General features: G+C 39.6%; 1 long non-coding RNA gene across 1 annotated transcript; it reads left to right on the top strand.

The window, feature by feature from the left end:
• Positions 1-8364: 8364 nt before the first annotated feature.
• LOC143711192 (uncharacterized) lies at positions 8365-9540 on the top strand. The gene is made up of 3 exons (XR_013194775.1): positions 8365-8397; positions 9061-9249; positions 9493-9540. It is a non-coding gene; the product is annotated as an uncharacterized LOC143711192 (long non-coding RNA).
• The last annotated feature ends 3708 nt before the right edge of the window (positions 9541-13248 follow it).

The following is a 13248-nucleotide window of genomic DNA, read 5'->3' as shown; positions in this document are numbered from 1 at the left end:
TACAATTATCTACCGCCAGCAGTTGATTTTGATATTCTAGGCATCAAAGGGACAGAATTTGAGATCGCATTAGACGAAGTACTAAAATGCGTTAAGAGCTCGCTCAAGTGCTGGGGAGCTAAACCATTTAGTGCTTTTAGTAATCAGCAATATTTAAAAATTGATTCAATGTTTAATAGGAAGCCAATGCAGTGTTGACAGAACCGGCTAATATGGTCATATTTCCTGATTCTGTAAGAAATCAAACTAGTTTGATTATCAAACTACAGCTGGTCCACTATGCGTGCAGGGCAACCACCCATTTAAAGCATTACAATAATCTAGCCTTGAGGTCATGTACTAGCTGTTCTGCATTTTTCATTGAGAGCATATGCATTCATGTCCTAATTTGGATATATTTTTAAGGTGGAAGAATGCGGTTTTACAGATACTAGAAGCGTGGCTTTTAAATAAGAGATTCAGATAGTAGTAGGAAATTACTAGTCATACAGTTTTTTATATAAGCTATGCAGTCTGTTAATTTTTGTGAATTGGTCAATTTCATAAGGGAGCAAAGAAATACAGCTCAGTATCAGCATAGCAGTGAAAACTAATGCCATGCTTTCTAATGATAGCTCACAAGCATATACAGAGTGAACTCAAGGCTAATGTTTGGCTGTACAGGGAGAATGTATTGGGGAATCATTGAGTGAAAACAAACCCTTTGGACACAGTAACCAACTCTGGGTGTTTGTCCTTTCAACTCCTTCAGGCTATAAAGCAATAAAACACCACATCAGTAAAACATGAGCTCCATGATCAAACTCCAGAAGGCTGGTTACCACTTACCAGGACAAGTAGACTTCGAGTGACTACGTCAATGCGTCCTCTCGTTGGCACAGTCACGACCTCAGTGCCACATCGAGTCTGTGATGGTTCAGCTGAAGCACTGACAGTCACATTGACAGCTCCTGCAGTCACAGACGGGAAGTGAGCAACACCCAATATACACCACTAATTTTGAGACAGGCGGTCCAAAACTGACCAAGAACAGAAGCGGATAGTGCCCATTTAAAGGTCTTTCTCCCATTGGCACAAAGACAGGATGAATACGGATCAGTATATAGTTCAAGAGTGAAGTTTGTGGATGAAGCTGGAGTTACTTTAACCTGCCAATAAAACAGCACATGGAGCAAAGACATGACCTTCACACAGATCCATTATATAGAGAAATAAACCATGGCAGACCATGATGCACTTGGACAGATAGCTGAAGACCGTGGCCTTCAGATCAAAAGACTCCCCACGGACGATGGAGTACGGCAGGGAGAGCTCCAGGAAGAAGGGCTGGAAGACTGTCAGCAGAGCAGGAGGAGCCAGACCAAAACCTTTTGAGGACAGACAGAACGCCTCAGTCTCCCATGTGGTGATGGTGTCAGGAACAACGAGAGGAACTCGTGTGGATCCAGTGTCTCTGAAGGACAGCAGAAGATAAATGAAGGACAGCAGAAGAGAAATAAGGGGAAGAGAAGTAAAATGTGGGCAAGTAGCTTTAGAAGGAATACAAGATGGTTCACTAACCCCACTTCAGCAAGCTGCCAGAGCCATGTTTCTGGAAAGTATGTCCTGACGGTCACTTCAAAAGAGGAAGTGTCGCTTCCAGCACGTTCTGCTTCTAGAGGAGCCATTTCAGCCGGAACCTCTGCATGCCAAGTCAATTCAGCCATTGCCACAGGAAGACCATGAAAAGTCTCTGAAAGAGACAAGTGATATTACACCCACTTACTCAGAACTGTCAGTGTGTGCAGACGCTGCCCCACTTATGACTGCCCCACTTGTTCCATTTATAAATATTGATATTTAAATCCATCCAAAACAATTTGTTTTCACTGAAAGAATGCCCTCTGCGTAGACCTACCTTCTAGAAATCTGGAATACTCTGGGCATGGTGGGGCTCGCACATCGAGATTTGTTGCAATCTTCATTCCCAGGCTCTGACAGAGCGACAAGTCAAAACACAAGACAGATTAAGTCAGTGACTCCGCATTGTGACTACATTGTCATGAATAGATTTCTACCTTGAAGGTCGCGTAGGCTTGATTTGTAGGAAAAGTGTAGGGAGGATTCTTATGAAGACTTCGACGATCTCTACGAAAAGCTTCAATGGGTTGAAAAGGCAGAATGGGTTGAAAATCTAGACACTCTGGTTCATCCTGAACACCGTATGGGTAACCTGATAGCGATCGCACTGGGAGCAAGTCAAAAACCTGGGACCATGAAAAACAAATTTTCCAGAGTCATGTGCGACACTTTAAATAAATGCATTAATGTTTGGCATGTTATGGACAACGTTTATAATGTTAGGCATTAAATGCAATTTTAAAAATTCTATCAAAACAGCCACATAATAGCATGGGTTTGTTGAATTGCTCCATCAGCAATACTCAAACTCTAAAGTTGAACCTGGATGTCAAGACCAACAAGAATTTGAATCAACAGCACATGGATACCATTTTAGCACTCAGACGTCTTCCTGGCTCCATGATCCGGATGCTCTGATCTACTGCACTGATGCCACACAGAGATCCTGCTTGAGCAGAGACAGTCAGAACATTTCCCTCAGCAGGAACGGCCGTAGCAGGAGAGAATTGTAGAGACACCTAGAACAAGAACCAACAAGCTGTAGGACACGTCACCATTCCCCACTTGAAGCCAAAAGATGCTAGTGCACATCATACCTGGTTTTGGAGACACATTTCGGTGTCAAACGACACACTACCAACAACAACATTCTCACTGGGCAGAACACAATAGACCAGAACCTGTGATACTGGAGCCATATCGACACTGACAGACAGCTGGAACGACACAGAGCCGTTCATGACTGTATTAGAAGCCCTCGCTGTGACTGTCCGAAATCCATGGAGGACGATCACTCCTCTGGACATGACCTGACAAGGGACAAATGGGTGCATAAAATGTGCTGGTTAAACAAGCCAAAGCAATAAAAATAAAAACTAATATCCACTCACCATATAGATGATGTCAACACTGTAGTCGCCAGCCTCTCCAACAAAAGTATACTTCACTGTCACTGGAATCACAGCACCACATTTGAGTGGCTGCTCGAGCTTCACTATAGTCAGTTCACTAGATGGGTTGTTGGGAGAATCAGGATGGAGAAGCTGAACAACCCTTGTATCTGTAGTGAAGTATGGCGATTTGTAACCATAAACAACATCTGGAGTCACACTTGCCTGGGGAACAAATGGAATCAGTTTCTTGTGAGAGATTAAGTCTACATTTCACAAGATACAAATAGCAAATCATACCACAAGATTGAGAGCAGCTTTAGGAAGATTAGCAGTGTTGAGAGAGAACGTGGCCAGTCCGTTCTGATTTGTGGTCCGATTCTGCAGCAGTTTATTGGGCCAGCTGTTCCCATCCAGGAGATAAACCACTTTGTTTGCGATTGGAGTACCATCGAAACGAGACGCTGAGATCTGTTGGGAAAGGGAACCAATGTGAAGGCTTCTTCGACAAGGAATTAACTTTTACTTGCCTTTCCATTAATCATTGATCCAGGCTCAAAATGATCTGGGATGTCCACAAACGTGACCTTGCCGACTTCAAACGTAATGGACACAGTTGCAGATTTTGACATCACTACATCTGGGGAAAGAGAAACAAATGCACCGAATTAACCAGTCAACTTCCTCCATACATGTGCTGTTGGTTCAGAGCAGCCAATAGCTCACCTGTTCCCTCCTCAGTGAGGTTTACATTTACAAGAAAAGTGTCTTGCATATTATTTTCAAATTTGGTGTTGAAAAACACTGATGCATCAACAGTAAGGGAGGCACAGCCTGTGACATTCATCTGGTAGAAGAACAAAGTGTCAAATTCCAGTCAAGCACAAGCAGAAGAAATACCATCGCCATTAAGGCAGGAGTCACACCGCTGCAGTTTGATTCAGGCACCAACGGGTCAAATCAGGAGCTACAACATATGGAAATGGCTTGCGACATACTTCCACCAAGGCTTTACCAGGTACAGGTTGGCCATATGTGTATCTGGGAAAGGTCACAAGGAACAAGGTCACAAGGTCAAGTGACCAACCACAAGACAAGAAATGTGGCAGCAAGAAAATAAAAGCATCACTCACTTGGCACAAGCTTCAACGTTCAGTCCCACATCTGCAACGCTGTACATCTGGGGTGCGTTTACGGTCACATCAAACTTGGGTAACACTGAACCAGAAACAAAATGCTTTAGATAAGACCGTTCTGTCATTTAACTACTGCACATTTTATAAAGAATGACTTACCATATTTTTTCACCTCAAAAACCTGAGAGATCATCTGATCACCAATAAAAGCCTTTAGTATGTACATCCCTATCTGAGCCTCTGGGTTTAACTCGTGAGAAAGCTGCAATATCCAGCTCATTGAGGAAATATTTGTCCACTGACCAATCCGGTTCTTCTGATTGTCCTATTAAAACAATTAACAGCTCTGGAAAAAGTGCAAAGAGCTGCATCAGCTCCATTCAAAGACCTGCACAAGAGCCAAAAATTCTCACCTCCACCACCACCAGATTGTACTGTAAGACAAAGACAGAAATATTAGGCATTTAAAAAGCACAAACATTTATGCAGCAAAAGTACAAAACTCTGCAAATTTATTGCAGGTTATTTTTACATGCAATTTGTTCATGGCCAGGCCTTACCATCTGATCAACGGGCACAAATTCGGCATCCATGGTGACAACTCTGAAATTCACTGCAAAAATAACAATAAACTCACATTTATTGCGTAATGCACTTGAAGATGATCAGAACTAGTGTAATGGACATTCTACACTTAATATTAAAAAAAGGATCATTCGCAGCTCACCCGTTTGTCCTGGATTGTAGATGGGTTTGTCTGTTTGGATGAAGGTCAAAGGCAGGTAACGTCTGAACATGACTTTCCTCTCTTCAGTCGCACTGAAGACCTTCCCTTGAACTTCTACCTTGAGTGTCTGGACAGACTCTCCATCTATTTGAGGAGCCTGTAGAGAAACTCTGTTTAACTACAAACCAGACAAAAAAAAAAAATATGTCCCACTTGCATATAATGACAGACCTGGAAACTAAAGCAGCGGTGAAATGCCTTTGAAGAAACTAGCCGCACAAGTTGAGTAGTCCTGTTTTCATCATCAAGCAGAGAAACTGTCATTGTGAGACTCTCTTGGGGTTTCAGAAGACTTGCACACAATTTCGCATCCGATGCAGTTTCAATCACTGCAGGGAACATAACCATGAATAACCTGTGTAAACAAGTTTAGGTTCAGAGACTAAGAGGAAATCAGGTCAGAATGTGCACATTGGTTAAACACTTACAGAGGGTGGCTGCCAAGTCTGTGCTTCAAAACAAGCCTAATGGCCAATCAAAAATAGCCCAAAGCAATTGGGTTGGAGTGGGAAGGTGGGGTGGTATTAGAGCTGCACGATTTTGAACAGATAGCATGTTTACTAGCGCAATATTTCCCAAGGACATTCCTAGGTCTTGGAGTCTCTAAGCTGAAGATTTGAATCAGGTGTTTGCACATTTCGGATGTTTCCCTAATCAGTGTTTTGAGGCCTCCAGGAATATGGGTGGGAAACACTGTACTAGAGGTTCTGATAAAATGTTAATTACTGTAGCTAATTTAAAAAATTAGATTTTTTTTAATCCTTCATTACTCAAGTGTTTTTGAACAAATCTCTTGAATGATTCAATGACAATATAGTTTTGCATTAGTCACCACCTAGTGGCATGAGGTCTTCAATACAAATGTTATCTGAAGCGACAGGTTACTTTTAAGGTGGTTCAATCTATTTATCACTACAGTAGAAATCCATGTATATAATTGCCCACCAATTTTAAGTACATTAAGTGCTAATTAACTAAAACCAGATTCACCATTTTACTATAGAAAACTGTACGCAAAAGACAATTGAAACCAATTAATTTCAGTCACAATGCATCCCTGTCAAATTGAAAAAAGAAAATGCAATTGGTGATATAACATTTCATTTTAACTTCAATATCGAGGCAAGTCTGCTGATATTATAATGAAAAGGCAAACGTGAAAGAAACTGCAAACAGTTTTAACAAAACTCATGCAATAGTGACAAGACAAATTAAAATGTAAATTCTCATTTCAATTTGCGTTATAATTTTCAAAGTCAACTTGTATGCAACTTCATGTCCCATATTTTTATAAACATGAACTTAACATAACAAATAGTAACACTCAAACATTACCAAAAAAAAAAAAACCCTACTCAACTTCACTACAAATAATTTAATTTTCATTCAGCAAAGAGGTCAAGCGGTGATGTTCTACTGGTCACTCGTCTTCACGTGATGCGAATTCTCAGGTCAGAGTTGAACTTTGGAAAACAGCAAAATGCAAGCCTTTTCACACAAGTTCACGTTTCCTGTCTGACAATGGAACAAATTGAAGTTTGACCACTTAAATATATTTTGGGCCTAATGGGTGGAGCTATAATATCCAACAACACCTTAATCCCACCCACAACTCTATAACTCCACCCCCTTAGAGCTCCAGAGAGGAGGAGCTTGTCATCATTTGACTCTACAGTGAGTATAACATCTAATGAACAATAGTTTGGTGGGTCCTATTCATCATTTGACCACTAGATGGGCAAAGAGTACATAAATTAACTTTTAATCAAACAGTTGAAGCTTTTGGGATTCATTTAGCCACCTTTAAAACTGCATCAGCATAAACATTAGACCACTTCTATTCACTGTGAACCATGGTACTTACGGCCTTTCCTGTCCATCAACAGCAAAGAGGAAAAGGGCTAAAATGAGCACTTTCCAAACACAAATCTCCCTGACAGCCATGAAGAGCAATCATCCAAGACTAGACAGAAATCAAGAGTCTCTGTCAAAAAACCAGCACCACTTCTGTTAGGATCCACACTGTTCAACTGCTCTACGGTTTAACTCTAAATCAGTTGCATTGATGCCAGCGTTATTTAAACACTCTTAATAATTCAGAACAGGTTGATTTAACACTCACAGGCAATCTGGACGTCTTTAGGGCGGAGCCCCGGTAATTAATCACAGGGTTGCCAACTCTGAAACACACACGCTCTTATATGCCTGGCTCACACAGGGGCCCGTTTCAATAAGGAGGTTCAACCAACCAACTCTGAGTTAAAACTTGAACTTTGAGTTGACTTATCCTGAGATGGGAAACTCTGAGTTTTGGGTTGCAGAACAGTAGAAATGAGTAAGGTCAATCAACTCTATGACTGACTCTGAGTTAAGCGCGTGCACCACAACTATAAAAGCCATTATGTTACAGCCATTAAAATAGTTGCTCATATATAATTACTGTTATACAGTGTTGTGTGTGTAATTAATTACCAAGTATGTAAATACTGTAATTTATTTAAAGGAATTACTCTTAATTCTTCTGTAATATAAAGTAAAATCTGATGTCATTGCATTAAATACTGCATAGACTATTGAACAATTCTGTATAAAACAATAGTGGATTTAACATAAATTTTTAAAAAGGTATATTTTTAATGTAACCTTCTCCCTCTACACACTTTGGTCAATTCAAGAATAATTCATGCAATTATATATTGTTAATTTGAAAGCATTAAAAGTGCAGTTTCTTTTTTGTATTGTTTGTTAGAAATGGAAATGAAATGGTCCAAACGAAAAGTGCCCCAAATCTTGGTCTTTTATATCCTTTATTTATGGTATATATTGTAAGTCTAAAGGGGAGTAATACCAAATCTATCCAATAAAACTACACATTACATCATAGATATCATATAGACATTATATAACAGCTTTCTTTATATGGGCAGTATCCTGTTAGATTTCCAACAGATCCCGGGGATCCTAGAAGCTTTTCAAACACACAATGTATAGAAAGAACGAACATTCAGAGGAGGGGGCTATTCCATCCTCCATTAATGAATACCAGATGTTTAGCTGACACAACTGGAAAAGAATGAATGTACAGACGTGGCAGTTGTGCTGGCTAGAATAAAGATTGTATATAACATGTTATATTGTATGCTGAAGGACAAAGATATTCTAACATTGTTCAAGTGGTTGAGGTTGATATGTGATTTAAAAAAAGTAATTAGTAATAAGTAGACCAATACTTTGTAGAGATAGTAATTATTACATTAATCTAATTACACTGTTGAAGATGTCATTTGTAGTTATTAATAACTATTTTAGAGTAACTTACCCAACTGTTATAATATCAGAGGTGAAACTGGAAGAACAGTATGTTATTCAACCTAATTTTAATTTTCATGTAGGTGCAATCCTGCAGGCGTTAAAAGAACATGGCAGCAGCTGAAAATGAAATATAAAAACATAATTCAATCAGGTAAGGCTTGAGCATATCATGGATGTAGGCTACCTGACTTTACAAACATTTGACATTAAATAACTAAATAGCATCCAGTGTCTAGCAGTGCAGCAGCATTTTTGACATAGGTCTAATTGACCCTTCGCAGAGAGCTTGATTGACAGGTGATCTGACCAATCATACTTCACCATCCGCCATTTTGTCCGACAAAGCAGTCAGAAGAGTTAGCAGATTAACGTGGGAGGATTTGAACTTGAAAAACTGAATATACTGACGCATTTCCGCGGTTAAAACAACATTCCTTCTTATTTTCATTTGATGCTATAAATGAACTAGAAGGAAGAGATGATCGGTTCACGAGCAGCTTTAACTGAGGCTCTACAGCGATCTGTCACGACACATTAAATTTCTTTTTCAAAATTACCAAATTTGAAAGGTGAGACTTTGTTTAATAAGTTTAATATCAAAAGTAACCGAAAAGTAACCTGGTCTGTCCTGTCTGTCAGCGTATTGTCAGTCTCCTCTCTCATCCGCAATGCATTTTTCACTGCGTGAGAACATGGTGTGTGCGTGAGAGCGGCGTAGCTTGTCGGACATAGCGACAGTAACTAAGGGGGCCGGGTCTTTGCGAAGGGTCAATTAACACAATTAAATGTTCATTCTCATTTGACTTCTTCTCAGCCAACAGAAAGAAGGCAGAGGCTCGCAAAACAGGGGCAGGACCTGCACCACCACCACCACCTCTGACAAATGGAGAGGAGATGGAGATGGCCCTGAGCCTGGATGCTGGAAGGCCAATGTCTGAGGGAATTCCTGGAGGGACTTCATCAGAGCCACTCATTCCCGAAGATTCAAGGGCCTTCATAAAATGTAAGAGGTCTACATATGTGTTATTTTTTATATAGGCTATTTTTGATATCATCACTTTGATATTTTATTTTACTTTGGGTTGGGTTTTCCGTTGTTCCCAACAGATTCTGATGGTAATATCTTTCTTTTGGAGCCTCCTGTCCCAACAGAACCCCAGGCAGCTGGAAGTAGCCCGCTCAATACACCAGAAATTATGGCAAATAGTATTTTAAAATGTACTCAACCAAATGCTCATCTTCACAGGACGATGGGGATGAAGAAACAGTTTCTGACGCCACAGAGAGGCCTACAGAGGTAATGTTAATATTATGTGTCTACACATCAAACAATCTACACACATTTTTAGACATTTTTATGTGGAGTAGCCTATAGAATCTAAGTTTATATCTAAGTATAAAAGGACATTCCTATCTACTCTTTAAAAAAGGAAGTAAACTCTGTGTTTACCAAAGAAAACCTGCTCCCGACCAGGTTAGGTTCACAGAGTTAGTTACCATGGTAACTGACTCTGAGTATAAGTTATCTCTCTTTCAGAAACGCGTTTGACTTACTCTGCTTTCTCAGGTTTGACATACCTCCCATTCTGAAACGGAAAACCCAGAGTTTCCCTCATTTAAGGGTTAACATACTCAGAGTTTTCACTTAACCTCCTTTCTGAAACAGGCCCCAGGAGTTTGTGAAATCTGGTTGCAGCACACACTTAAGGAGAATCGTTGCAAATTTTCTTCCCTCAAATCTTAAACATGCTCACACTACAAGATTTGAAAATCGCAGCGCATCACACACTACAAAATGTTATTAAGATTATCGTGACAGAGGAAGCGTCTCATGATATCTTAAGCAGCAGATCGGAAAAGCGGATGTAAACAAATTATATCAAGTCATCTTCGTGAAAAGGTTGCAGAGTCCAATAAAAACGACATTTTTCAAAAACTTAATTTTAACATTTAAGGATATTTCCACTGAATTTCCAGGTGTTAGCACTGGTCAATACAATAGGCTTGTTTGAGATGCGCCTTGCCTCGCTTGAAAAGTAGGAGAGAGTAGACAGCTGCAGTGAGGAGAGGAGGAGTGAGAAAAGTACAGGCAAGACGGACAGTTCTCTCTCCTCTCTCAGTTCTGTTGCTTTTATATGAAAATAAATATAATGAACAAGACACCCAAAGTAGCCTACTTGTTATTTAATTACATACCAAAGATGTGTTTGTCAATAATTTTTACTTTGATGACATGTTATATATATATATATATTTTTTTATAAACATGACAACAATTAAATAACCCATATAGAGATCACATTATCAGAGAGTTTGGGAATACTCAAACATAAATGACACACATAAAAACACGATATCAGACATTTTAAAATAGAACAATACATTATGGTTGTTTAAACCAATGAGCATTAAGCTGTGTCGTCAGCAAGTCGTTTCCCATCGTGCTTTTGATCAGCACGACTGCAGAATCCGACACGGCTGCCTTGCGCTCGCAAGAGTTTCTTGTTAGGCGGACCGCACTCGGACACATTTCTAACCAGCATGCATCTCGCGGTGTTCACCGGTGATCGGTTCTGCACAGATTTTGCTTATCTCAAACAAGCCTAAAGTATCAATGCCTATGGGTGCTTCTCAATATCCCTCTTCGCCCCCTTGCTCCTCCGTCCTTTATCCTATGACCTGGAAACCGATCGAGCCTAGCCATCTTGAAGGACATCTCAATTCTCTAATTGCTCCACGAGGAGGCGAGGATCAAGGAGGCTTCCAGAGGAGTCATAAATAAGGATACACGGGTGAATCCTTTGCGGAAGTGTTTTATAGACTAAACGTGGCGCACATATAAATTATCCTCCCCCTTCACATCGGTCACAATAATCTTAATTTATACTTAACCTTTGCTGTTTATGTAAACCACACATTTCACATATTTCAACAGGGTATCTTGTTATATTATTTATTATAATGAATTTTTTAAATGACCAAACTTTAATAACATAAGGGCAGATCCTTTGAGCTCTGCTGATGACGCTGTGAACTGACGCTCGAGTTATTAAGTATTCCAATATATAAAAAAGCTTTAATTCGATTCCTTAGTCTTCATTTTCTTTCCATGCGTCCTTCCCTCGTATCCTACAGGGGGAGGAGCTGTATGGGGTGAGAATTGTTGCATTATTCCAAATAAATAGATTATGATCCACAAATAAATGTAAAGAGATTCACAAACATATCTAAAATTCACAAATAAATTGATTAAGATCCACAAAAAAAGAGTTTAACAAAAAAATTATAAAACTCACAAATAAATAAAAATGAGATTTGCAAATAAATATATATTTACAAATGTGTTTATGCCACAAACACAACTCTGCCTGGCATTTATTTGTGAACCGCTTTCTGTGCATTTGTAAATCCCCTCACGCATTTGTGAATCGGTTCCTGTGCGAAAGATGGATAAAAAGGCACACAGGAAACAAAAACCTTGAAAAAATTATATACGACCCCGCCAAATCATACAGATACTGACTCGCCCCGGACTAATATTATCACAAGACCTCGGTGTTCAGCCTAATATGGTAGGTCATTTGTGGGGGAATTTTTACTTTACAAATTACAGACAAGGCCGATTTGCACGGAATTAAGATCACAGACAAACTCCACAATTATTACAAATGACTAAGGGTCACCAGGTAATACTAATCCAGTGCGAATAGGGCTTTACTGAAATACTTCTGCCAATCAGCCAATCGGCCACTATTACCTAAAACTGTGTCCATTAATGCAAATTGTCTGTCTTTCTTACTACTTTGAGTAAAGATAAAGGATGGAACAAGATTTGTTTTACAAACATTTGTTACACAAGTCATTCCCGTTAGTGCTCGGCTAATGTATGCGCTTGTTAATACTGTTATTGATACAGTTCCTGCATGTGCACCGCAATAAAATAGAAATACACACATTGGTTTGTTGATGGACATACACTTGTTAATGCTGATGGTGAGGAATTACAGTTGCAACATCTCATAATGTACCTTGTTGAAGATTTTATTATTTAGAAACTAAGTAATTTAGCTATATAAGAATACACAATTATTTCTTGTATGAGTTATTTCCTCTAATAGAACTCTGTCTAGGTGACTTTGTAAGCTGCAAGACCTTCTGTAAAAATACCCTGAATGCCAATTCTATTCTGAGAAGTCACATGGTACAAAACCTTTACCCAAAACTATCTATAGGGTGTGTTACCTTGTTTGGAAGAAGATGTATGTATATAACTCTGTTCCCGAAAATACTCGGGAGTGCTAGAAGGCCGAAGGGCCAGTGGGCCGGAGGGCAGAGCGTTTGAGCGCCGTTCCATGGAACGGAACGGCGTTCGAAAATAAAGTCTAATTATTTCTGGCATCAAAGATCTCTGCAAAGTTATTTTTCAGAACAATTGAAACCACTTCAACCTCAAACTGAGTAGCGTTTCACTGAGAAACATCCTGCTCAAGTTGTCCCTGCAATGGAGATTCAGGTTGAATAACTAGTTCTTCCAATGTTTCATCATCGGACTCGCACTCATATTGATATGGTAAACAGTGTGTATAATCGCTGAGCTGAAGGAAGCCTCAGGATGGAGCTGACGTTCAGTTATGGTAATGGATGTTTTTGTTTCTGACACGTGCTATACGCGATAGACCAATCACAACATACTGGAGACTCTGGCCAATCAGAGAATGGCCAATCTTGGGACAGACCGAGTCGTTTGAGAATCATTGATAAATGTGGTGATGTGCATTGTACATTAAGGGGAAATTTGTGTTTTTTTTACCTTTGATGCATGTTGTAGAAGACCTCCAAAACAAAATTAGGGGACTTTCCGGGGTATGGGAAATAACTTTCTTACTGTACATTCACCCATTTGAATAAAACTGTCCTGATGCAATTTGTCGAGGCTCCAGTTAATCTTTGCTGATGTAAACAGACCAGGTTCTACCTGTGTTAACATAATTTGGGATGATAG

Source organism: Siphateles boraxobius, unplaced genomic scaffold (genome assembly GCF_051911475.1).
Source record: "Siphateles boraxobius isolate OS27281-9 unplaced genomic scaffold, OSU_SipBor_1 49, whole genome shotgun sequence".
Lineage (NCBI taxonomy): Eukaryota > Metazoa > Chordata > Actinopteri > Cypriniformes > Leuciscidae > Siphateles > Siphateles boraxobius.
Note: the sequence above shows the minus strand (reverse complement) of the source record. Positions and strands in the feature narration are given on the sequence as shown.